This window comes from Panthera leo, chromosome A1 (assembly GCF_018350215.1).
Source record: "Panthera leo isolate Ple1 chromosome A1, P.leo_Ple1_pat1.1, whole genome shotgun sequence".
NCBI lineage: Eukaryota > Metazoa > Chordata > Mammalia > Carnivora > Felidae > Panthera > Panthera leo.
The window spans coordinates 35,416,389-35,442,426 of record NC_056679.1 but is presented as its reverse complement, the minus strand read 5'-3'; the positions used below and the strand labels follow the sequence as shown (position 1 = coordinate 35,442,426).

Here is a 26,038-nt window from a genome sequence, read left to right as displayed (position 1 = left end):
CCTTCTTCCCTTGTTTCTTTCCTCCCATCCTCCTCCCATCCATTCTCCTCCTCCATCCTCTCTTTTCCTGTCAGAAAATGTTTATTGAGTCCCTACTGTATTTTCTGAAGAATAAAAGCTTTATTGAGTTCCTATTGCTAGCCCTCCACTAGAGAATACATATAAATCTTTTTTTTTTTTTTTTTTTTTTTTTTCGTCTGTCATCATTGTTGTTGCAAAGCCTCAATACTTCTTGGGTTGAATTGGGGGAGTGTGCTTCAGCAGTATTTTTCTCTTGCTTGATAGACCTAGTTAAGATGTGAAAGGTCAGAGGCAAAGGACCACCATTGGAAATCCACTCAAGCACCAGATTTTCTCTACAACCTCCATATACTCAGAACTGCAATAGCAATTGGGCTTCATGGCATCATGGATGTAGATGACGTAGATGCTGTTTTGGTTTTGTATAGGACTGCTAGGGGTTTTGCAGCTGTCTTAGCATCCACTCTATCGTCTTTGGTTTATTGCTGCCAGAAGCTTTCTTTCCTGTTTTCTGTACTCTCTAGCAATACATCCCTTAAACTTCTCCTGTATTGGGCAACTGGATAGTCTTCTGTTTTGTTTTGTTTTAACCATGCAACATTGTCTTTTATTAATTATGGGTTTTTAAAAGTATGTCCTCAATCTCTTCATAAACAGGCAAAAATAAGTATACTGTTTAACATATCAGAACTTGAAAATATTGATCATTACCTAGAGAAGGCAAAATAATCCCTAAAACATGCTTTACCAGGAGGCCAATTCATCTGCTGACTTCCAAGAACATGGAGATGAACGCGATAGACAGACTGTCCCCCATCTGGACCTTCCTTCACCACCATTTGATAACCCTTCTTTAGGCTCAGATCAACCACATTTCTTGCCAACAATCATTAAATGTCCAAGAAAATTTTCAGCATCTCCTGTTACAGAAATCTGAAATATATCTTTCTTGGGTATCACCAGAAAAATGTGTTGGTGTTTGAAGGGAAATGTCATGGAAAGCAAGACACTGGTCATCCTCAGAAATTATTTTGGCTGGGATTTCCTTGCAAATGATCTTCCTGAGGACTGTGTTGCTAGCAGGTCTAGTGGCCTGAGCCTTTATAATCTCATCTGCCATCTCGGCCTCCCTTCCATGCAACTGCCCCAGACACTGGAGTGTTTTCTTTTTAATCAACCTAACAGTGCTTTAAAATTTTAATTACTCATAGGAGTGTGCTCCACAAAGTCTAAGCTTTTTTTTTTTTTTAATTCAAGTGTAATTAGCATAGAATGTTACATTAGTTTCAGGTACAAATGTAATAATTTGACAATTCTATATATTTATCAGTATTATAAAAATAAATGTACTCTTATTCCCTTTTTTCTTGTTCACCTATCCCTCCACTCACCTCCCCTCTGGCAACCACCATTTTGCTCTCTGTACTTCAGTGTCTGGGTTTTTTTTTGTTTGTCTTTTTCTTTGTTCATTTGTTTTCTTTCTTAACTTCATATATGAGTGAAATCATGCGGTATCTGTCTTTCTCTGTCTGACTTATTTCACTTAGCACTATGCCCTCTAGGTCCATCCATGTTTTTGCAAATGGCAAGATGTCATTCTTTTTTATGGCTGAGTAATCTTCCACTGAATGCATATGTGTGCACGTGCAGATATCCAGTCATCTACTAATTCTTTATCCAGTCATCTACTAATGGACACTTGGATTGCTTCCATATCTTGGCTACTATAAATAATTCTGTAATAAACATATGAATGCATATATCAAGTTAGTATTTTCTTTTTCTTTGGGTAAATACCCAGTAGTTGAATATTGGACCATGTGGTAAATCTATCTTTAATTTTTTGAGGAACCTCTATACTATTTTCCACAGTGGCTGCACCAGGGTACATTCCTACTAAAAATGCACAAGGGTTCCCTTTTCTCCACATCTTCACCAACATGTGTTATTTCTTGTTTGTTTGTTTTTTTAATACTAGTCACTCTTACTTGTTTGAGATGATATTTCACTGTGGTTTTAATTTGCATTTCCCTGATGATTAGTGATGTTGAGCATGTTTTTCATGTACTTATTGGCCATTTATATTCTTTGGAAAAATATCTATCAGGTCTTCTCTTTTTTTTTAACATTAATTTATTTTTGAGACAGAGAGAGACAGAGCATGAACGGGGGAGGGTCAGAGAGAGAGGGAGACACAGAATATGAAAACAGGCTCCAGGCTCTGAGCTGTCAGCACAGAGCCCAACGCGGAGCTTGAACTCACGGACTGCGAGATCATGACCTGAGCCGAACTCGAACGCCCAACTGACTGAGCCATCCAGGCGCCTCAGGTCTTCTCATTTTTAAATAAGATTATCAGGGTTTTTTTTTTTTTTTTGGTTTTGTTTTGTTTTTAATGTGTGTTGAGTCACAGAAATTCTTTATACATTTTGCATATTAGTCCCTTAGCATATTAGCAATCTGGGATTGCTCTGTTCTTCTTTCTCAAGATTGCTTTGGCTATTTGGGGTCTTTTGTGGTTCCATACAAATTTTAGGACTTTTTGTACTATTTCTGTGAAAAATATTGTTGGTATTTTAATAGAGGTTGCATTAAATCTGTAAATTGCTTTAAGTAGTATGAACATTTTAACGATATTAACTGTTCCAATCCATGAGCATGAAATATCTTTCCATTTGTGTCATCTTCAATTTCTCTCATCAGTATTTTACAGTTTTCAGAGTACAGATTTTTCACCCCCTTAGTTAAGTTTATCTCTAGGTATTTTATTCATTGTGGTGCAATTGTAAATGAGATTGTTTTCTTAATTTCCCTCTCACTATTTTGTTATTAGTGTATAGAAACACAGGATATTTTTGTATATTAATTTTGTATCCTGCAACTTTACTGAATTCATTTATTAGTTCTAGTATTATTTTGGTGGAGTTTTTAGAGTTTTCTGTGTATAGTATATGCCATCTGCAAATCGTGACAATTTTACTTCTTATCAATCAAGATGGATTTTATTTCTTTTTCTTATCTAATTGCTATGGCTAGGACTTTCGGTACTATGTTGAAGAAAAGTGGCAAGAGTGTGGCATCCTTGCTTTGTTCCTGATCTTAAAGGAAAAACTTTCAGTTGTTTGCCTTTGAAGATGATGTTAGCTGTGGGTTTTTCCATATATAGCCTTTATTATGTTGAGGTATGTTTCTTCTAAGCATACTTTGTTGATAGTTTTTAATTATAAATGAATGTTGTACACTGTCAATGCTTTTTATGCATTTATCATTGAGATGATCGTATGGTTTTTATTGTTTCTCTTATTGATGTGATGTAACACATTAATTGATTTGCATATATTGAACCACCCTAGCATTCCTAGAATAAATCCTACTTTATCACGGTGAATAACTTTTTCAATGTATTCTTGGATTCAGTTTGCTAATATTTTGTTGAGGATTTTTGTGTCTATGTTTACCATGAATATTGGCCTATAGTTTTTTTGTAGTGTCTTTATCTAGTTTTGGTATCATGGCAATTATGGCCTTGTAGAATGAATTTGGAAGCTTTCTTTTCCTTTTTTTGAATAGTTTGAGACAAATAAGTATTAACTCCTCTTTAATTGTTTGGTAGAATTCACCTTTGAAGTGGTTTGGGACAAATAATTTTTGTCCCCAAAAATTGTTTTTTTGGGACAATTTTGATTACTGATTACATTTCATTGTTAGTAATCAGCCTGTTTATAGGAATTTATTATTATTTATCTAGGTTGTCCAATTTGTTAGCATATAATTTTTCATAATATTCTCTTATAATCCTTTTTTATTTCTGTGGTGTCAGGTGTTATTTCTCCTTCATTTCTGATTTTATTTACTTGAGTCTCTCTCTCCTTTTTTTATGAGTCTAACAGTTCATTAGTCTTGTTCATATTTTCAAAGAATCAGTTCCTGATTAGATTGATTTTTTTCTATTGTATTTTAAGTCTCTTTCATTAATTTCTGCTTTAATCTTTATTAATTCCTTTATTTTACTAGCTTTGGCTTTGTTTTTCTTTTTCTAGTTCCTTTAGGTGTAAAGTTAGGTTGTTTATTTAAGATTTTTCTTGCTTCTTGATGTAGACCTATATCACTATTGCCTTTCCTCTTAGAACTGTTTTTGCTGCATCCCAAAGATTTTGGACCATTGTGTTTTTATTTTCATTTGTCTCCATGTATTTTTTATTTCCTTTTGATTTCTTGGTTGACCCGTTCAATGTTTAGTAGCATGTTGTTTAGTCTCCATGTATTTGTGTTCTTTCCAGAATTTTCTTGTGGTTCATTTCTAGTTTCATACTCTTGTGGTCTTAAAAGATGTTTGATATGATTTCAATCGTTTTGAATTTATTGCATTTTGTTTTGTGGCCTAACATATGATCTATTCAGGAGAATGTTCCATGTGCACTTAAAAAGAATGTAAATTCTTCTATTTTTAGATGGAACGTTTTTCATATGTGTGTTAGGTCCTACTGGTCCAATGTGTCATGCAAAGCTGCTGTTTCCTTGTTGATTTTCTGTCTGGACAGTGTATTCATTGATGTAAGTGGTGTGTTTAAATTTCCCTACTATTATTATATTACTTTCAATTACTTCCTTTATGAGCTTCCATGCTGGGTGCATATTTACAATTGTTATATTCTCTTGTAGGATTGGTTTTTTTATTATGTAGTACTCTTGTCTCTTGTTACATACAGTCTTCATTTTAAAGTCTATTTTGTTCATTATAAGCATTGCTACCTCAGCTTTCTTTTTGCTTCCATTTGCACTGTAAATGTTTTTCCATCTCTTCATTTTCAACCTGCATGGGTCTTTGGGTCTGAAGTGAGTCTCTTTTAGGCAGCATATAGATAGGTCTTATTTTTTATTCATTCAGTCCCTCTATGACTTTTGAGTGGAGCATTTAGTCTATTTACATTCAGATTAATTATTGATAGGTATTTGTTATGGCTAATTTGTTACTTATTATATGGTTCTTTTTGTTCTTTTCTGTTCTTTTCTTGTTCTTTTCCCTTGTGGTTTGAAGGCTTTCTTTAGTGTTATGCTTAGATTCTGTTCTCTTTATTTTTTCCATATCAGCTATAGGTTTTTGATTTGTGGTTACCATTAGTTTCAGATATAACATCTCACACATAGAGAAGTCTATATTAAGTTGATGGTTGCTTAAGTTTGAACTCATTCTAAAAGCACTAAATTTTTATTCCCCTCCAATTTTTATGTATATGATGTCATACTTTACATCCTTTTGTGAATGCCTTAGATGATTTTTTGTGATGTTTATTTATTTTTGAGAGGTAGAGTGCAAGAAGGAGAGGTGCAGAGAGAGAGGGGGACAGAGGATCCAAAGTGGAGTCTGTGCTGACATCAGGGAGCCCAGTGCAGGGCTTGAACCCACAAACCATGAGATCATGACCTGACAGGTACCCCTTGCCTGATTTTTTATAGATAGAATTGATTTTACTGCTTTAACTTCTGTACTGGTGTTATAAGGATTAATCTACTACATTTATTATGTTTGTACTTCTCTGTGAAGTTTTTTTCCTTTTATAATTTTCTTATTCCTGATTATAGCCTCTTTTTTTCCACTTAAAGAATTCCCTTAAACATTTCTTGGAAGACTGGTTTAGTGGTGATGAACTCCTTTAACTTGTGTCTGTCTGGGAAACTCTTCATCTCTCCTATTTCAAAGGATAATTTTCCTGGAAAGTGTTTGCTTTCAGCACTTTGAATATATCCTGCCACTCCCTTGTGGACTGTGAAGTTTCTGCTGAAAAATTAGTGGAGAGCCTTATGGGGTTTCCTTTGTATGTAACTGTTTTGTATTTTCTCGCTCCTTCTAAAATTATCTTTACCACTACTTTTTTTGGGGGGGGGCATTTTAATTATTATGTGTGTGGTGTGGACCAATCCCTGAGTTGATTTTGTTGGGGGGCTCTCTGTGCCTCCTGGATCTGGATGTCTATTTCCTTCCCCAAATTAGAAAACTTTTCTGCTATTATTTCTTCAAATAAATTTTCTGCTCCCTTTTCTCTTTGTTTTCCTTCTGAGATCCCAATACTGTGAATGTTATTATGCTTGATGATGTTGCTGAGTCCCATTAATCTATTCTCATCTTTTATTCTTTTTTAAAATTTCATTTATTTTTTTCTGTTCAGTTTGGTTGCTTGTCATTATACTGCCTTCCAGGTCACTGATTTGTTCTTCTGTCTCCTCCAATATGCTGTTGATTTCTTCCAGTGCAGTTTCTCTTTAAGTTATTGAGTTCTTCATCTCTGCATATATATATATATATATATATATATATATATATATATATATATATATATATATATATATCTTTGTTGAAGGTCTCACTGATATCCTCCACTCTTTTCTCAAGTCCAGTGAGAATTTTTGTGACCATTACTTTGAATTATGTATCAGGCATACTGCATATCTATATTTCATTTAGCTCTTTTGCCATGACTTTGTCCTGTTCTTTCATTTGGGACACATTCCTCTGTCTCCTCATTTTTGTCTATCCTTTTTTTTTAATGTGTTAGGAAATTCAGCTACATCTCCTGATCTTGAAAGCAGTGGCCTCGTACAGAAGAATGTTGTAATGGCCTGTAGCATGACAATGTGTCTTGTTGACCATAAGCAGGTGCTTTAGAAGTATCTCTATGTGGCTTGCATGAACCTTACTGTTGTAGCTGAGCTATGTTTGCCTTTATTCCAGCTGTAATGGCTCACTTTTCCAGTTGCTGGCAGGATTTGGTTCCTGTGCTGTTAATGGGTAAGTCTGGAACTGCCATGGGCTTATATTTGGGTGGTATCAGCAGTCAGATAGATGCCTGCCTTCAGCAGCAACAATCAGCAGCGTGATCTCCCTGCCTTGTCTCCTGAGAGGATTTTGCTGGTGGGCAGGACCAGCATTCAGACCAGATGCCAGTCCCTAATCCATCTTTTAGGGCTGCAGTGACCCCAAATTACAGGTTTTTCTCCCTGTGCTGCCACTGTTTGGGGGTGGGCCAGCAGTCAGATCATATGTCTGCCTCATCTATCTGCTGGGACTATAGCCAAACTGGTGTGTGTGGTTATCTTCCTCTCTAAGGCAGGAGTCACTCTGGAGTGGCACTGGTCTTTGCTGGAGCTGCTTGCAGGATATGTCAGGACAGAAGCAGCTTTGGAATGATGCCTATTGAGTCGGGTGGGTTGGATGGGCAGGTCTGCAGAAGAATGTGGGAGATGGGTATGCAGTGTTATGAAGGTAGTTGGAGAGTGTTCTTGCAACTCTCTGGCTATTGAGGGTGGTAGTGGTGGTAAGGATGTGGCACCTGCCAGCTCTTTTGTTCTTGAAGAATTCTCCTAAAGATCTCTGCCCCTCCAGCACATGTTTTGAGATTATGAATCTCGTTCACATGCCAGGCAGTTTTCAAACTGTTGCTATGCTGTATCTCAGCAGAGCTTTTTGTTGTATTGTCTCTTTAAGAGCAAGGATTCAGTTTCCTATCATCCTCTAGTTCTCCCAGAGCTAAGTGCACTAGTTTTTAAAGTACCCAGAGTTAGGCCCTGCTGAATGCAAAAACTTGCATAGTTATGATCCTCTAGTTTTCAAAGCCAAATGCTATGGGGACTCATATTCCCAGTGCAGGTCCTGTGTCTGGGGTGGCTGGCATGGGGTCTGTTCCTTTCCTTTGTGGTTAGTCTCATCAGGAGTTTAGTTCCATATCCTGTCTCAGCCCTTCCTATCCTTTTCAATGTGGCTTCCTCTTTATGATTAACGTTGGAAAGTCTGTTCTGTCAGTCTTTGTCATTTTTTAGGTTAATTACTTTGATGTGGCTGTTCTCTAGGTGTGTCCATGGAATAGATGAACTTAAGATCCTCTTACTCAGCCATCTTTCCTGAGAACTTAAGCATCTTATTTTGAGATCTAGGGTCCTTGTAACTTCCAGGCTAATTTTAAGCTCACTAACTAATTTATACACCAGTGTATCCTGTTGCTTCCTGTCTCCATTTTTCTCCTCCCCTTCCTTTTATTTGCTTGATGGAGACCTATCCCACAATAAAACAATAAGAAAACGTTTTTAGGTATGATCTTGTTTGAGAGTCATCCGAGACTATCCTAGGGAAAATTAATCATTTCTTCATACTATTGTATCAAATCAAATCTAAAACGTACTATTTGCCCCTAGGTTTTATCATTTCCCAAATCAGGATGCCTTTATCATTGTTAGTATTTTATGATCACTGATGGTCAGGCAGCAGTCATAGCATGCTTGTTTTTTCATGCACATACTCAGAGTTAGTTATGGTTTATGGACTTATGACTGAGCAATTGCAAACCCTCATTGTCAACAGACTATTTAAGGAAGGCTTTCAAAGAAGGATCACAAGTCTTAATTGTTTGAAATCTTTTGTTGACAACTTCTGTAAGGTGTAGAAAGGGTCATCATCAAAACTTACAGATACTTACAGAAAGTAAGAAAGAAAATCCAATATTGTGTTGAAGGACACATATATTAAATATTCTGATCCAAAAGGTGATATTAAACAGATGAGCTCAGGGGGCACCAGGGTGGCTCAGTTGGCTACACGTCCAACTCTGGCTCAGATCATGATCTCATGGTTCGAGGGTTTGAGCTCCACGTCCAGCTCTGTGCTGGTAGCTTGGAACCTGGAGCCTGCTTTGGATTCTGTGTCTCCCTCTCTCTCTGATCCTCCCCTGCTCACACTTTGTCTCTCTCTCTCAAAAATAAACAAACATTAAACAAATTAAAAAAAAGATAAACTGAATTGGAAGAAGGTTGAGGAACACCTTATTTTATATTTTCCTTTTAATGTATATATACTATAATAAAGCTCTACATCTAAACACATTTAAAAAGTTCTTTCAGTAAGTAAATATTCTAAGTGATAAGAAAGCATTGTGTCATAATTTGAGTGGCAGTAATTTTCCTTAATGATACATAGAATAATGGTACATTTTATAATCTATGGTATCTTAGATTTTGTAAAATATAGTGTTTCTATATATTCTATTACTGCACCTTTCCTTCAGTATTTCATCTATTTGTACTACTGAAATCTATTAGCTGTCAGCTTCTTAAAAGCCAAGTGATAATGGGACACCTGGGTGGCTCAGTCAATTGAGCTTCGACTCTTGATTTCAGTTCAGGTCATGACATCAGGGTTGTGGGACTGAGCCCCAAATTGGGCTCAATGCTGAGTGTGGAGCCTGCTTAAGATTCTCTCCCTCTCTCTCCTTCTGCCCCTCTCCCCCGTGTGTGTATGTGTAAAATCTTCCTGCATGAAGTACCATGTCTGGTGTATGAAAGACTTTTTATAACTATTTCTTAAAATTTGTAAAGGAGATCAAGAGCCGACAGTCAACATTAAAAAGACAAAATGGGTCAAAGCTAGTCCTGGTTAAATGTGCTCTAGGCACAAAGCCTCCCTGACTAACACCTTCCATTCACTCTTTGTTTAGATGACAATGAAAGTCTTTTTTCTCCACTTCCAGAATACCTGACTCTAAGACAGGCTCTAGGAAGGGTCTAGAAGCCACTATGACAGAAGTACATATAGGAGAGGAGTTGAATCTTAGAAATCCAGTGTGAATGGCTATGCAGTCATGTGGTAGTGATAGATGATTAGCATCCAGAGTGGTCTATGATCAGTGGGGAAGAAGGGCAATTCTGAAAGATACTGGGCTTATTTACATATATGGTCTTTAAGCATTTTTTGCTCCCACACATTTTAAATTGACCTCAAAGATTTTTTATCACAAGTTTAAATAATTGCAAAGGATTACAATTATTTACAATAATTTAAATATGAAAGCTGGTACTTCACTATTTTAAATGTATCCAATGAGATTCAAATATCATAATGATTTAATATGTACTATCATCCAGTTTAAATATACAGTAAAACCTTGGATTGTGAGTATCTTGTTCTGCAAGTGTTCCACAATATGAGCAAGCATTTATAATAAATTTTAACCCGATAGATGAGTGATGTCTTGCAATATGAGTAGTATGTGACACCGAACATCACGTGATCAAAACTGAGCCATTGATTCCTCTCTCTCTCTATCTATCTATCTTGCTGTGGGATTGTGGATGATTGTCAATCCAATGTCACATTTCTGCAAAATACTCAAAAGGAGGCAAAAGCAAGTGTCATTGGATAGGTTCATTGTTAAAGTTGCATGAAAAGAAAAAGATTCCATTGAGCCAATAGATAGCAGTGATTCTGTTAGTGATAGTGGAATTCGTCCTACACAATAACACTCCTCTGTCTTGTCTCCCTCACACCATCCGCGAAGGTTTTCAAAGGTAAAGGCAATTTGTGTGTGTGTGTGTATGTGTGTGTGTGTGTGTATGTTTGCATATGTGTATATATATAATTTTGCATTTTTATTATTTTGTATTATATTACAGTGTTGTAATCATTTTTATATGAATATTTTAGGGTTGTGGAATGAGTCATCTGAGTTTCCATTATTTCTTATGGGGAAATTTTCTTTGAGATATAAGTGCTTTATATATATATATATATACATATATATATATATGATATATAAGCATGTTTCCAGAATGAATTATGCTCAGAAACCAAGGTTTTACTGTATATCATTAAGCTCCTCTTTAAATTTGGAAACTTATAATTTTCCCTTGTCTTCCTGAACTTGAGTTTCCAATTTGGGGAAAGGAGAGTATACCAAAAAGACTCTATCAGACTTAGCAAATGACAATTGTACCTATTATTTTAAAATTTATTGGTACTCTGTTTACCCAAATCCATTATATACTCAGCAAGGATAGGAAAAAGAAATCCTATTTACACTATTTACACCTTTCTGATATTACACATTTGATAAAATACTATTATCTTGTGGCTTAAATAGTTTTTCTACTCTAAAGCTTAGAGTAGAAAATTTAGCTCATTAATGAACAACATAGGGTTATTAAGAAAGCAACAGCACATTGTCAAACCAATCAACCAAATCAGACTTATTTAATCTCAGGAGATGTCTGATTTTCTCAATCTAAAGCTTATTTTGAGATAATAATAGATTCACGGCAAATTGCAAAAACCAGTAGAAAGAGATCTCATGTACTCTTCACCCAGTTTCCCCCAATGGTTGCATCTTACACATCAAAACCAGGAACCTGAGTTGGTACAATGTGTGTGTAGTTCCAAGTCATTGATTACATGTATATATTTATGTAACCATGACTGCAATCAAGATACAGAACTGTTCTATCACCACAAAGATCTTCCACATGCTACCCTTTTCCCCACTGCCATCCTTAACATTTCTGGCTTAAGTCTGTTATTTTTTGTTTTTGTTTGATCCGTCTGTTTGGTTTTTTTTCTTATTTTTCTCCTGTCTCCCTGTGGGCTTCTTAATGTATTTTAGAATTTCATTTTAATTTTTTTTTGTTGGTTACCCTAGGTATTACATTATACATATATAAGTTATCACAATTTCCTGTGATTGATATTTGATCAGTTTGAGTGAATTATACAAACTGTATTTCTCATTTAAGCCTCTTTACCCTTTCTCACTTGTAATATAACTGTCTTACATGTTTCCTCTATGTATGTTGACAACCACTTCAGAGAATATTATAATTTTTGCTTCAACCATTAAACACAATTTAGAAAACTCAGAGCAGGGGAGTCTATTGTATTTACTCATATTTTTATTCTTCACATTGTTCTTTCTTCTTTAATAATGTTCCAAAATTTCTCCTTTTAGCATTTCCATTCTGTTTCAGGAAGTTCCTTTAGCTATTCTTCTAGGGTAGGTTTACTGGTGACAAATTCTCTTACTCTTCCTCCTTTACAGAATGTCTTCATTTTCTTTCTTTTTTCTTTCTTTCTTTCTTTCTTTCTTTCTTTCTTTCTTTCTTTCTTTCTTTCTTTCAGAGAGTATGAATGGGGGAGAGGGACAGAGAGACAGAGAATCTCAAGTAGGTTCTATGCTCTGTGTGGAGCCCCACGGGGAGCTGAATGCCACAATCCTGGGATCATGACCCAAGCCAAAATGAAGACTTGGATGCTTGACTGACTGAGTCACCCAGGAGCCCCTTAATTTCATTTCATTCCTGAAAGATACCTTTGTTGGATATGATATGATTCTGGGTTGAAAATTCTTTTCTTTTAGCCCTGAAAAATATTTTACTATTTCTTTCTAGTCTTCATGTTTTCTGATGAAAATCTTAGAAATTTCCCTTATAGGCAAGGTGTTTCTTTCTTGATGCTTTCAAATTTTTTCTTTGTCTTTAGTGTTCAGAAATTTGATTATGTTGTGTCTTGACATGTTTAATCAATGTAGGGTTTGCACAGCCTTTTGGGTATGTATATTTATAAGTTTTTCCAGATTTGTAAAATTTTAGCCATTATTTTTTGAATACTTTTCCAGCACTGTTCTCTTTCTTCTCTTGTTCTGAGACATCAACATGAATGTTAGATCTTTTGTTTTTGTTTTAGGCACAAATCTCCAAGGCTCTGTTAATTTCTTTTTTCAGTCTTTTTTCTGTTTGTTGTTCAGGTTGGGTAATTTCTATTGCTCTATCTTCTGGTTCACCGATTCTTTTCTCTACCCTCTCCATTCTGCTGTTTTCCTATCCATTGGGATTTTTATTTCAGCTATATTTTTTAATTCTAAAATTTTCATTTGGTTCTTTTTCACATCTTTTTTTTTTTTTTTTTTTTTTTTTTGCTGAGATTTTCTATTTCTTTCCTGAGACTGCCTATTTTTTTTCATTTGTTTAAATCACGTTCATAATTGTTCAAATATTTTTATCAGAGCTGTTTTGGAATCTATCAGATAATTTTACCATCTGTGTTATCTCAGTGTCGGGGTATGTTATCTTAACTCATTTAATATTTTTTTGGTTCTTGGTGTGATTAGTAATTTTTTATTATATCTTGGACATTTTGAGTATTGTGTGATGAGATTCTTGATTTTCTTTATATGTTTTGTTTTAGCAGATGTCCTCTGACACCATACTGGTTGGGAAAAAAGGACATCACTCAGTTGTTCTTAGGTGGGGGTTCCATTAAGACTCTGGTAGAGGGTGGGTGCCTCCCTATTGGGCAGGGGTGGACATTTAGGCCCCTCATGTGGACTTCATTGACACCATGGAAAAGGGAGCTCTCCTTACCACTGGGTGTAGGTAAAAGTCTTGGTTCAATACTTGGCATTTTCTGACACCACCCTGGCCACAGGAAAGCATGAGTTGTTACGGCTTGATGAGATCGAAGTCTAAGCTCTCTACATCGCTTTTGCTGGTGGGAGTGGGAATATGGCCTCGTTTTTTCCCATGGTAGTTGGAATAGGGAACTTATTGTCTAGAAGTTTTTTCTCTTGATAGGCAGCCCTTTCTTGATCCTTGGCTAGAAAGAGCAGACTTTTTTCTTGTACCTGTTGGTGTTTCTGACTTCATTAGTGCCCACTCCAGGGTAAGAGGGTGAACAGAAAAACCAGTGAACTCCTTGCTCTGTTGTTCCATAGGTCCCAAGTTCCTTCACTAGTTTGCCTTTTCTCCACCTTTTAGTCTTGTTTTTTACATAATGTCTGGAGTTTTTAGTTGTACTTAATAGGAAGAATATAGAGAAGTGTGCCTACTCCATCATTTTCTAGAATTATAGGTCTCATTTATTTTTAAACTAAATAAATGTGCCAATAAGTAGATTTTGAGTTATATAATAGAAACTCTGAAGAAATAAATTATTGACTGCATTATATAAAAGTGATGAGCAAAACAGTTGTATCCATATTTAAATATTTTTAATCTAATAGATCTAATTCATCCTGTTTGTACTAACATATATAGATAAAATAATTCAATATGTAGTTTACCATTACTTAATTAATAACAAGTAGTGTAATGTATAGGTAAAATGATGAGTTACTGAAAAAGTAGAGATTATAATCAAAGTCATCGTATTTCTTAGGTAAGTAGCTGTGCATGTGCATATGCATCTGGCTTTTAGGCATATTTCAATAATATTCAGGTGTAAACAAAAATAATACCATAATTTTGTTTGACACTAAAATAGTTTGATACAATCAAAGCTCCTACATATGAAACAAAAGAGAAAAATATATTAACTGCTGAAAATCAGTTAGCACCTATTAATTTTATATTTTATTAATAAGGGGTAAAAATATTAAACTTTTTATAAGATAAAGATTGGAATATTTCAAGATATAACTAGAGAATAGATTTAGCTGCCTTATTTAATAATAAAACACATCAAATCCTAAAAGAAACCATCTAGAAGTTTTTCTGGGGGTTTTATCTAATGTACCTTAAAAAATTAGAAATCTCAGAAAACACTCTAGTTACATTTAAAAGATCTGTGATACCAACTCATACTATTTTGGCTGATGGAAGGTACTTTCTTTTTCCTTTTTCTTTTCTTTCTTTCTTTTTTTTTTTTTTTTTTGGCTGATGGAAGCTGCTTTTTTTTCCCCCCGCTAATAACATATCTTAAGGATGAGCATTGAGAATAGCTGAAAAGAAGTGCTTACATTTAAATACATAAAAAAGGGACCATTTTTGGTATCAAATATTTCCTACAGATGCTCCTTTTGCCTTGCTCTCAACAGATTCCACCTCATGAATAATAAATGCTTTGAAAATAGGGGATAGAAAAAGTGAAGTAATTAAATAAAAATTATCATTACTCCCACTTTATTTCATTTTTATTTTTACTATCAGCCCCATTTTATAGTGTCTGCATTTAGAACATCTAAACAGGGACTCCATTCTTCTTATATTTAATGCCCACCTTCATTCTTATCAGGAGTACAAAAAAGAGAAAGAGTGACTGGAGCCCTAACTTGCAGTGTCTTGAGTAGTCATGAAAGCAGGTACGTCTACTTTTTTTTTGTTTTCATACCCTGACAATTTTTACACTGCAGGTGGGGAGTCAGGTCATAGCTCACTGTTGGTAAAGTGAGAAAGGGGCTAGCGGTGAACACAGGCACATGATCAGGTGAATCCATTTTAGGAAAGGATATGAGTTGAGTTAGAGACCCTGGAAATTGATCTTCCAGAATTATAGGGGAATTCTGGTTCAAGATGGCAAAATAGGATCCTAACCTTACCCCTTCCCACAAACACACCAAATCCACAACTACATATGGAATAACTTCCTCTGGAAAAAAAAAAAAAAAAAAAAGAAAACCTAAAAACCAGCTGACTCACTCCTACTCATTCAGCAAACATAAGAAGGCCCACAATGAAGCAGGTTGGACAGGCTGGGACACAGTTTAGCCATAAACCCCACCACAGCATAGTGACTATAGTTAATAATACTGTATTGCATATTTGTAAATAGCTAGGAGCATGGATCTTGAAAGTTCTAATCACAAGAAAAAAAATTGCAACTACTTATGGTGATGGATGTTAACTGGACTTAGTGCAGTGATCATTTTTCAGTATACGCAGATATCAAAACGTTACACTGTATACCTGAAACGGTATGTTATGTCAATTCTATCTCAATTTAAAAAAAAAAAAGAATACTTAAAAAAACTGTAGGAACTCCTATCCCCCCGAGGAGCATAGTACCAGGACTGTGAATACCCCAGTTTGACTATCCCTGCACAGATCACTGCACTGGTGTATAGGCCTTGGGATGCGAGAAGGAATGAAAGAATTGAGCTGCTATTAAGAATTGAGGAAGAATGGCTCTTTCAATAACTGTAGGCATCCCTTGTATTGCGCTTCACTTTATCATACTTGGCAGATACTGCGTTTTGTTTTGTTTTGTTTTCCAAACTGAAGGTTTGCAGCAACCCTGCACAGAGCACACCTACTGGCTCCATTTTTCCAACACCATTTGCTCACTTCATGTCTTCATGTCACATTTTGGTAATTATCAAAAATATTTCCAACTTTTTCATTATTATTATATTATGGTGATCTGTGGTTTGTGATTGCAACTCACTGAAAGCTCAGATGATGCATGTTTAAGCTAATGTAATCTTTGATTAAGGTCTGCACATTTTTAAAGTCACTGTTATTTCACACTTACTACAGTATGTATATATAACAGTGTGAATGTAACTTTTATATGCACTGGGAAACCAAAAAATTCATTTCACTTACTTTATTGTGATGTTCACTTTATTGCGGTGGTCTAGAATCAAACCTGCAAATAACTCCGTCTGTGTTACAGTATCAGTGTATTTGGTGACAACACTAACACAGAGGCTGTGGGGGATGCCAGGACACTTGCTGAGTTTAAAAACTTAGAATTGGCTTTTTTTTTTGAGTTGGGTAGAATAACTATCTATTCTCCTTTTGAGTACTCTTCCTTATTTCTGAAATTAAAGTTATATGGGGTAATCTGCCACTGATAGAGGTTTAAAATTAGCTGGGTATGTACAACGGTCTCTAGTTGGATTAATCAAATTACATATAAAGCTCTCTCTGGGCTGAAAATACTTTGCTTCCTTTCTCATAAAGGTGGCAAGTTTGACCTTTATTGATAACATTGGCATTTGTGAAGAAAAAAGATAAAAAAAAAAAACAAAAACTTGCAGGTTGCTTGTGCAGCAGTTAGAGAAATCTTTAGAATTTTTGCAGTTGAAATTAAAATCTATTGGTTACGTATTATTAACATTGTAAAAATCAGAGACTGGAAGCTGATGGTGTATAACATCCTTGAGTCAGAAAGAGTGAATTGATGTCATCACTGTTTCCGAAAATCCAGAGTAAGAAACTTACGTGTCAGAACGTACAGGCATTTTATCAGCCTTCCAGTGTTCCAAAACCCCACTCATTACCCTGGTCCAGGCCCAGTGTGGTTAGTTTGCAACTTGTCATTTCCCTCCTTTGCAAAGTCTTGTGAGAAGCTTATCAAACCATTTGAAGAGGATGTACGAATGAAATTAAATGGAGTAAAAACCAGGCACAGCCAAGAGCTCTGGTGGTCACCACTAAATATGGATACTTTGGACAGAGTCAAAGTCTCTCCAGCTTCCTGAAGAGAAATCCTGTAGGATCTTCATGTATGGGAGTCATCTATTCACTTACTTTGTTCTATATCCAAAAAAGGAAGATTAGTTGGGGAAGCAGTATTTTCACCCATTCTGGAAGAACCCCTCTGAAACAGGAAGTAGAATGCAGTACTCGATGCTTTTATTTGAGACATGACCAGGACTACACTTACAATTTTGTGAGATCCTTCATTAAAAATTCCTTTGAATAAACTAGAATTAATTCATGCCAGAAGAAGAAGACAACAGAAAGTGTGCTGCTTTTCACATGTTATGGCTGAGTGAATTACTTCTAATCAGTGAATCTGTAAATTTGGATTGTATTTTTGTGCTTTTCTCAGTATGCCCATAGTAGTGATGAGCTTGGGATGAAGGGTTTATAGAGATATCTTTTAATGGGTTTGATGTAAAGCACCAAGAAAGTTTATAATAATTTTAATTGATAATAAAGAAGCAGAGGAGCAGAGCAGAAGATAGTGTCTTAGTGTTTAGAGACCTTGAATTTATTGTTTCCGTTTGCAAAATCTATTAGTCCCCTCTGACAAGAAGCTGGCAATTTGAGGTGTTTGCAGTTGCCTGACCCTTGAAAGCTACTCTCTGTGGGCTCTTTATCTGGCCTGGCCGCTGGAGGCTCTTGCTGTTTTATATCTATTATTTGATTAAAGATTTAACAACTTTATTAAGGAGGTTTTTGCCTCATTTTGCATCTAGGAAGTATGAGGTTCAGAGAGGGTTTGCGCACGGGTCACAGTTGTAGTCACCGTCAGAGTTAGGATTCACCCAGGTCTGCTGGACTCAGCCGGGCATTTTGTCCTACTATGTTATTCTACCCACCATCCACTGAAGCAAGGGGAAGAGTGAACCCAGTCAAAGGTTCTCAGGAGCTACCTGACAGCTACCTTTCTCAGGGCTGACAGCAGGCAAATCTCTAAGAATATTCCCCATAGAGCAGCTAGTCTAACTAGTTCCCATAGTCCTGGCTTGTAGAAGAGGGTTGATCTCTAAATTAGGATTCACAGCCCCAGCTCTATGCCTCCTGTCCATCCTTTGGAGCTCAGCCTAGACCTGATACCCTCAAGAAAACCCTCTCTGACTCCCCTCTAAAATAGGGTTCCAGGTCATAATGCTTATCAAGACATGTTTACTTATCTGTGTCACCCATTAGACTATAAGATTTGTGAGTGTTTTGTCTATTGTTATTTTCTTGGTACCTAGCAAAATGTCTGGAGGTCAAATGTTTGTTGAATACATGAAGAATGTCACTAGCTTGTTGGAAAGATAGGTGTGTCCAGTTCTGTTTCCCCTAGACACAAAAATGAAGGGCTTTTCCTCTATGAGCTCTAAGATCATTTCAGATGTAGAGTTTTGCAATGCTAGCTGCAGGCTATGCATTCCATCAGAGGATATTTTAACTCCTTGATCTAAATTCCTGGAGCCTTTTCTTGCTTATTCCTGCAGGGAGGGGAAGGTGCCCTGTCTCATTGCCATTGTTTCCCAGGACCTATGGTACATGCTCAGTATGTATCCATTGAATGGATGGATCCTTAGTCTTTAGTTCCCAGTGTCCAATGTACAAAGGCAACAAACTCTACTTCATCAGCATGACCATGTGGCCTCATACAGGCAGGATTCTACATCTGGCTCCGAGATCAAGTCAAAATGCTCCATAGCTGTCCTCCATAAAGATATCTAGTGAGAGGTGGTGGCCAAAGGCTCAGTCCCACTTTAATCCATAGAAGCTTAGGCTTCTAGTGACTTTGAATATTGGATTAACATTCACAGTTGAGGAACTCTGAGATCACTGCAACTGGAGTGATTTGTCTAGGGTCTTGTGCAGGACTAGCAGAGGTACAACTCAGCCCCAGGCCTTCTGACACTAACCCTAACACACTTTTAATTTTCTATGTTGCTTACAATAATTCAATTATTTTGGCTCCCCAAGACTAGCCTTCTAAATATGCATGTCACTGATTACATACAAAAATGACTTGCTACAAACCCATTTCTATTCCTTTAAACCATGGCATAAAAAACCCTTTTTTTTTTTAATGTTTATTTATTTTTGAGAGAGACAGAGACAGAATGCGAGTGTGGGAGGGGCAGAGAGAGAGGGAGATACAGAATCCAAAGCAGGCTCCAGTCTCTGAGCTGTCAGCATAGAGCCTGACACAGGGCACAAACTCATGAGCCATGAGATCATGACCTGAGCCGAAGCTGCAGTCCGACTGAGCCACCCAGGCGCCCCAAACGTGTGCCTCTTAAAAGGACATCTTCACAATGGTGACTTTGAGAGGAAAACATGCTCACTGGGATCCCCATGCATACACCTTTCTTTGATACTAAAATTCCCACTGGGAACCAGGAATTTCCTTCTTCTCTTTACCTCTTTCCAGAGGAACAATAACTAGTGTGTTCTATCTCTACACCTGAAACTCATATTACACTGTATGTTAGCGAACTGGAACTTAAATAAAAACTTGAAACTACAAAAAATAGCGTTTTCTATCAGTCAATATGTTGTGTACTTTCTCCAGACTGTTAGTTTCCTAAAGGCAGTGCCCATGAGTATTCTCTTTGAAAATCTGTATTTGTCACAATAATTATCACACTGACAACCCCTACCCATAGATGCTGAGGGTCCCGAAGAACTGAACTGACTTATCTATGCATTATCAGTAAGGAAGTTAAATGTCGCATTATTGAAACAAAGCAAACACTTAAATAACTGCTTATTTAAGAAATGGCCGTCCCCTTCACTGTTAGGGGCCTCGTCCAGGCCCGTTGATTTGGCTCCCGAGCCTGCAGTTTCATCGGTTGCAATTCTGTGGATCAATCTCTCCCGCCCCACCAATTGTCACACTGCTTCTCTTTTAGTGCAGCATAACTATTTTAATAATGCATTTGTTATACAATGAGATCCTCTTAAATCTAGTTCCGACGGCCATTTGGAAACACAATATGCTTATATTCTCAAAATTTTACTGTTGAAGAAAACTGAAATCTGAATATTTCCCTATCATTCTGATAAATTTTCATCATGGATCCTCATGTGAATAGTACAATTTAGCCAATGGCCTCTTATAGATAATAGACCAATATATCAGAATTAGACAGAACTGAGTCCATGCATCTTTTAAAATCATCAAATACAAAGTCCTCCTGGTCACATAAATATAAATGAAAGCTTGATTATATCATAGTCTGCAGGCATACAGCGTGTGTGATGATAGCTGGCATGCCAGCATAAGCTATTGATTATTAAAGTCAGAATATGAATTTTTTCCAGAAGTGTCTCTCAGCTTGGACTCTTAGGTTTCCTTTTGTTGGCCACATTTTACAAATCTGTGTTTTTGCCCCTCGGTGTGCGGGAGGGAGAGATCATTCTTAAGAGGCCAGCACAGTGCTCTGGATGTCAGCACAAGGTCTGGTGCGAGGGAAAATGCATTCGCCCCTCAGACTGCCATGTGCTGGCACTGTGTCCTCAGCACATCATGACCCCTGTGGCTCTCAGTGGGAAGCTCCTGGGAAGCTAGAGGATTGCACACTACTGAGGTGATGCTGACACAAGCTATACGGCAGATGGCTTTTCTGTGGTCTTCTCCAAGAAAATCCTGACATTTTTCAGAATGCCTTTTTCACTTCTCCTACAACCCCACACCTAGGGAGAATCCTCAGGTAGAGCAGGAGGCACTGGGGATTCACAGAGGTGAGCAACAGGTGACACTGGCAGAAAGAGTGGCTGAGTGTACCTTTCTCCCCTGTTATCTCAGGAAGGGACACGTGCTGGATAGGAGTTCAGCATTTCCAAATGTTAATTTAAACCATGTGAAGTGATTTTCATTCGACCCTCTTGACATATACACAGGGTTATTTAATATGGCTCAACCTGACAGAGAGGGCTTAGGAACTGCAAGTTGGAGGTGGGGACTTGTGGGACCCGCAATTTGGTGTGAAATAAATAAATAAAGTCTAGGGAACCAGTAATGGAGATTTTTGGGTGGGGGGTGCTGACACCTTGTCTGTGTGCCACCCCTTAACACCACCACCTTCTCTGGGCTTGATGAAGAAAAGGCAGGTGATGAAGAGCCCTGACAAAGCTATCGCTGGTTAACATTAGTATAGGGTACTTCCATGCACACACCCATTACTTCCTTTTCCTTTTCGGTCCTTCCTAACTTCCATTCGCCAGTGACTCAAAGAAGAAAGAAAGAAGGGATTCACCAGGAATTAGAAAATATCCTCAAAATACATCACCTATAAATAGAGTCAAAATTCAGTGAAGCAGAATCAGGCATCTGAGTCATAAGCTGTGATTTTCCTAGTGTAAGCAGTTACAAGATTAATTTTTCAGTAGGAAAGTATATATTTTGAAAATTAAAGAAAGCATACTTTAGGTACTTAGTGGCAGAGTTTTGTGTCGCACAAGAATCCTGGCTGAACAGATTGTACGTGCATGACCCTGATAGGGCATTCTCTCCTCTCCTGGGGCTCAGCGTGTGTGCGTGTGTGTGTGTGTGCACGCACGCACGTGTATGTGTGTTTGTGTGTGACTTAGAAGACTACAAGGACATTTATAGTTATATAAACCCCTTTGTGAGTCAGTCCTCTTTCTTTGTCCCGCCTCCCAAATATTTCTACTTCTGCTTTGGATGGCACTTTGTGGAAGGAAAAGGTCTTGGTGTTGTGCCCTCAGCACAAGACTACCTAAACCCCTCAGTGGGATGGTCCTGGAATGTTGAAGCTGTTCATTCGACAATTTAAATGCTCTGTAAAACATAAGCATCCTAGAAAGGCACACATGGAGTTTTTCATTTCCATCACTTCCAATCTCCACTCTGTTATCAAGTCCAACTCTTTTTTTCCTACATAATTTCCTACATGATTTTCAATTTTTTTTTTCTTGCTGGGTCTACCATCACTGCCTTAGTTCAGTCTTCAATCATCTTCGTCCTGGACTCCTGAAACCACCTCTTAGTGGTGTCTCGGCCTCCAAGATTCTGGTCTTGTCCTCCTCAAAGGCATTCTCCACACTTTGGCCAGGGTGACCATTCTAACATGCAAAGCTGACCAGTTACTAAACTGGTCAAAATCCTTTCTTCACAGAGTAAAATCTAAGTGCCAGTCATTACATACAATGGCTCCCCCTCCCCAACCTCATGAAATTATCCCTTCTCTTATACTGCCCCTTCACACTGGTAATTTGCCATATCCAGCATGGGCCTTCACAGCTCCTGTTGCTCAGGCCCAGAATGACCTTCTCCAAACCCAGGTCAGTAGTATTTTTACATAGTCACATAAATGAGGAACTGTACTTCTATTAATTCACTTCTTTCCTCATTCATTTTTTCTCTGCTCCATTGTAATGGGTAGAAGGTTAAACCATGGGTGGTACTGACCTTCCACATCTACTCCAGGATGAATATTTGGTTTCACCAAGTAGGGCTTTGGGGCAGAAGGGAAGTCAGAGGGTACTTTGACTAGGATTAATTGTCTAATATTATTCCTTAGACATAGGTTTTAACTTAGAGTCCATGGACCTTATGTGTCAATGCCTTTCTTTCTGAGGAGGAAGTCCGTAACTTTGTTTAGATTCTTAAAAGGATCCAAGACCTAACAAGATTAAGAATCACGACTGTAGAGAAAAGTGTGTGTGTGTGTGGGGGGGGGGGGGGTGGGGGGGTGGTGAGGGGGCATGTTCCAAATACTCCTTTATTCATTCTTGGAAAATTTCCTTCCGTTTTAGACCATTTCTACTCACATGCTATTTGCAATAAATTGCTCTTTTTTGTACATTCCCATTTATGACTCAATTGAAAAATCCTTACTGAAATTTTAAGCCATTCTTTATCTTTTCCATAAAACCATATTATTAGTAAAAACAGATGTTTGACAGTCAATAGAGAACATTTATGCCTGGGCTTCAAAGTTTGTGAAAGATGTCAGATTATAGAAATAATGATTACTTTTATCACAGATCTATTACTAAAATCAAAGTCACAAAATAAAATTTGTCAACACAAATTAGAAAAGGGTAAAACAACAATAACAGCAGCAACACAGATAGAAGAAAATACCCAGTGTGGTTAAAAGTACTGTTCTTGAAAATATATACTTAAATCTAACAGGATAAATCCCACAAAGAAGTATGCAGACAGATTAAAAGCCTATCAAATGCTCAGTTAAAATATAATTATCTGATAAGACTATGGATGTGAAAGAGGATTTTTATTTTGAAAGAAAAATTATCTTAGGGGTTGAAACTGAGAAAATTTGTAAAGATTGTATGAGGGAATTTGTAAACATTTCCCTTGATATCTAAATGCATAAATTTTACAGTGAAAGAATGAAAGTTTAGGCTTTTAAACACAAATGGGAAAGCCTGATGTTTTTATGCTAAGAAGAATAAATTTGCCAGTCTCAAGGTTATTTTGTTGTTGTTACTGTATGTGCTAAGTTTCCTATGACCTATCATGCTTGGGGGTATAGTGGGATAAATGTTGCTCTGGGAGATTTAGGTAGGATTGGTCTTCTCCCAGTGTGGACAGGCATTAGATAGTTGAAACTACAAAAATGATGAAGAGTGTACAGGGTGAAGAAGGAGAAGAAAGAATTAGAAGGGGAAGGAAGAGGAAAAGAGCGAGAGTAAAGAAAAAATAACAGAAGAAAGGAGCTAGAAGTAAAGGGAAAGGTTGTGGACAGAGGAGATTGGCAACTGCTGTAAACTTGGCCTCCCAGAACCCTACTGTGGGCTGGAATGCCTCCCTTGCCATTGATGTGGGATTCTGAGGAATCTTGGGAATCATGTTCTCTGGCCCCCTAAACTGTCTGACAAACTTAAGGAGAGAACTATATAAAGGCAGGATCCCAAAAGGCTGCCTATTTGAGAAATGTACGATAATCACCTTTACATAAGGTCTGAGCCGGGCCAGAATTTACAGAACAGAAAATTTATCTCAGAGCAAAAGATATGAGCTAATGTGCTTATGCCATGGGATTTCTGGTCCTACTGTGCACCCAGCCATTCAGAGGCAGCCAGCCTGATAGCTCAGTGGAGTGGTCCCTTGACAACTCAGTTACCACTCTGGTTGTGTAACAGTTCCTTGTGCAGGTTGTGTGCTATTCTACAAGACGTGGGTTCAACCGTAATCAGTGCCCAATATCGGTGCCGCTTCCTCCACAGCCAGAACACAGGGGTCCTGAAACCAAGGAGTGAACGTGGGCATGGAGCATCTCACAATTATAACTAAATCACTCTAAGGCCTTTATTTCCTTTCTTCGTATCTTGAAAATTCGGTTTGAGGGTGTTAATAACCCTAAGAGAAATGTTTCCTTCATCAGTGATGCAATAATTTTGAAAGCTGAGATCCCTAGTTGGCCATCTAGCATTCCTCTTGCTTCTGGAAAACAGGCAAAAATAAGGGTTCTGTGTTCGCTGAAGTGGTTGATTCCTATTATCAATGGAAAATAGGGTTGTTGTTATACAATGGAGATGTAGAAGAATTTATGGGGAATTCAAGGGATATGATGGTTCCTAGTTTTTCCTTATCCAGTGATAATAAGAAAACTACAGTAAACCTTACTGTATTATTTAGGCAAGATCACTAAAGACTTATCTACCTTGAGAATAAAATTTGGATTATCCACTGGGCAAACAATACTGACCAGCTGAGGTACTGTTTGAGGACAATGGGGATATGTAACAGGTAAAAGAGAAAGGAAATAAAAAATAGTACTATGACCTTGCGACCAGTTCAGAAATAAGGACTGTTGGACTTACTCATATTTTCTTCCTTGCTGCTTCACGCATATAGTTGTATATTTTAACTAACTTTTCCTCCTCTCTTGTTCCTTTCTATATTGAGTGTGAGTGCAGTTTACAAAATAGTGCATAGCTTAGGACTCCAGACAAAATTGTGAAAGATGCAGAGGAAGAACATATCTGACTCAAAAAACTTGGATTTGGACCTAGATGCAGTACCAGTTGAGACTTTGTCTCTCTTTTGGAAGATGCCTCATTGGAGGGTTTTATTAGGTGGCAGTATTTTGTGCTTCACAGTTGCTAAATCTGTTGCTGTTTAATTTTAAATATGGAAAAAGTATGTGTATGTTAATGTTTCAGAGCCAAATTCTTCAATAGGCATTTGTCTTGTTTTGGGGCTGCCCACCATCTCTTGAAATCTTGTTTGGAGGTTCTAGCATGGGAGAGAAGCTACGCATATACCCTTGACTAAAGAACAGTCCTCCTCTATCAGGGAAGGTGGTCCTCTTCGACAAGGCACACAGCTTTGGTAGGGGTGCCTGTAGAGTGGTGAGGGAAGAAGGGGATAGTTGCGTAACCAGCCAGATCAACTGAAGCAGGCCTGGTGATCAATAGGGTGACAGATGTCACAGCCAGATTGCCCACACATCCTGCCCAGCATCTCTCGATACCCTTCCTATGTCTGGAGAAATATTCAGCCTCATGGGTCCTGCCTCCCCAATGAATTCACAACATCTCTTTTCCCATCCCTTGAAGTTAGGACACAGACAATTATCTAGGCCCTATCAATCAGACATGGGAGACTTTGATTCAGAGCAGAACAGCACAAGGAAGCAGGCTCTAAGTAGAATCCACTGGATAGGAGATGACCGCCCAGGTAGTTGGCTGTTGCTATAAGCAATGCTACTAGGTCATTTTGGGGGCACAGGAGTGGTGACAGTGCTAATGACAGCCAGGGTTGCTGTCAAGTTGAGTTTCTGGCAGATGTGTGAATGACACCATCTCAAGATGGCAGGAGATATTGTTATTGATGATGATGATAACCATATCTATGACAGACCAGGGGTTTTTGAGGTGAGATTTGAGCATTGCTCCAGAAGCTTAACCTTGAGCTCTTCTTACTACCATCATCCCCCACCCCCCAGTTTTAATGGGACATAATTGACATATATAATGTATTTTTTTAAAGTATACATCATAATGATTTGATATATGTAACATATTGTGAAATAAT

General features: G+C 37.4%; 1 long non-coding RNA gene and 1 pseudogene across 2 annotated transcripts in view; both read right to left on the bottom strand.

The window, feature by feature from the left end:
* The window catches only part of LOC122213315, a 219,382-nt gene that overhangs the window by 94,706 nt on the left and 98,638 nt on the right, over positions 1–26,038 (bottom strand). The window lies entirely within an intron of this gene.
* On the bottom strand, positions 713–1,193 carry LOC122213297 (annotated as a pseudogene).